Raw genomic sequence first — 1,989 nt, 5'->3', positions numbered from 1 at the left:
CCCAATGCAGTATATCCTTTGATTTTCTTTTACTATTGCTGCCATGGGCAGTGATTGATGGGCTAAAGTATAATAAAATCCTTGACAGATTCAATCTCTTTATCATGATTTTGCTTATTGGATGAATTGTAAGGATTTATTTTATCTTTATGTTTAGGTGAAATCCATACTGAAGTTTGTAGTCTGATTTTCATCAGCAAGTGCTTCATGTACTCTTTACTTTTAGCATGTGTCATCTATATGTTGCAAATTGTTAATGAGTCCTCCACCAATCCTGATGCTATTATGCAATGACATCAAGATCATCACACATCAAGATATCAACAGCAAAATATCAAGGAGAAAGACAGGAGAAAAAGAAAAGATCATACTGGAAATCAGAAGAGATTCTGAAATGTCGCTCCTGAACTTAGAATAGCTAAAGAAAATGAACAGAATTAAAAGTCAAAGATCATAGAAGATGTCAAAGGACAACTCGACAAGACAAAGCAAAGTATTATAATGAAATGTTTCATATTTTAGGGCATAGACAAGTGAGGGCCTCCAGTGTTATATCTGTTTGCTGAAACATCTCAGTTGGCATTCCTTCAATTACTGAAGACTTGCTTTTGCCAGTGCCTTCACTGCAGCTTGGACTTCTTCAGAACTTTTGATTACTGATCATATTGTTGTTGTTGTTGTTGTTAAGTGCTTTCAAGTCGGTTATGACCCATAGTGACCCTGTATATGTTTCCAAGGAGCAGCTGGTGAGCTTGACCCACGGACCTTGCAGTTCAAACAGCTTTGTAGTCTGGCGCATTAACCCACAGCACCACACCAGGACTCCTGATCCTATAGCTGAACATAAACTTTTGGCACAGTGATCCTGTATTCTTTTTATCTTCAGCCTTTACTTCGTCCATCCTTCTTTTATTGTAGTTGTTTTGCCCTAGAACCCTTAAGTATAGCAACTTGAAGCTTGTATTTCTTCTTTAGTTCTTTCTGCATGAGAAATGTTGAGTGATTTCCTCACTTTTAGTTTTCTAACTCCAGGTCTTTGTACATTTCATTATAATACTTTGTTTTGTCTTGTCAAGTTGGAAGGCAGTCAAAGCATGTCTATCAATTTGTTGTACTGTAATAGCTTCCATGTTGCTGTGATGCTGGAAACTATGCCATGGATACTTTAAATGCCTGCAGAATCACCCACTGTAGACAGATTATAGATGAGCTTCCAGAAGAACACAGACTAGGAAGAAGTAGAGGCAGGCTACTACTATTCATAAAGTCTTCAGTAACTATACAATTACTGAAAACTTTATGAATAGTAGTGGAACACTGTCAGCATTATTGAATATTGAATGTTATGAACAGCAGAATATTGAATGTGATGAACAGCACCAACCAGACGGTTGGCAGACATTGTGCTGGAAGATGAGCTCCTCAGATAGTCAGGCACTCAAATTAGGACTGGGGAAGAGATGACTCCTCAAAAGTAGAGTTGACCACAATAACGTGAATGGAGTGGGGCTTTCAGGACCTTCACTTGCTAATAGAGCACAAATCAAAATGAAAAGAAACAGCTGTAAGCATCTATTAATAATCAGAACATGGAATGTACGAAGTATGAATCTAGGAAAACCAGAAATTGTCAAATATGATATGGAATACATAAATATCAATATCTTAGGCATAAGTGAACTGAAATGGACTGGTATTGGCAATTTTGATCTGACATTCACATGGTTTACTATTCAGGAAATGACAAAATGCTAAGTAATAGCATCACATTCATCATCAAAAAGAACATATCAAGATCTGTCTTGATGTACAATACTGTCTGTGATAGGATAACATCCATATGCTTACAAGGAAGATGACTTAATAACAACACCACTATTAATACAATTAATATCACTACCAACATCATTAATATCACATGCAAGCAGAATTTCACTAAAGATAATTCAAAAAGAGCTGCAATCATACATTGACAGAGAACTTCCAGAG

Source organism: Chrysochloris asiatica, unplaced genomic scaffold (genome assembly GCF_000296735.1).
Source record: "Chrysochloris asiatica unplaced genomic scaffold, ChrAsi1.0 scaffold00068, whole genome shotgun sequence".
NCBI classification, from domain to species: Eukaryota; Metazoa; Chordata; class Mammalia; order Afrosoricida; family Chrysochloridae; genus Chrysochloris; species Chrysochloris asiatica.
The sequence above is the reverse complement of the archived record's forward strand: the minus strand, read 5'-3'. Positions refer to the sequence as shown.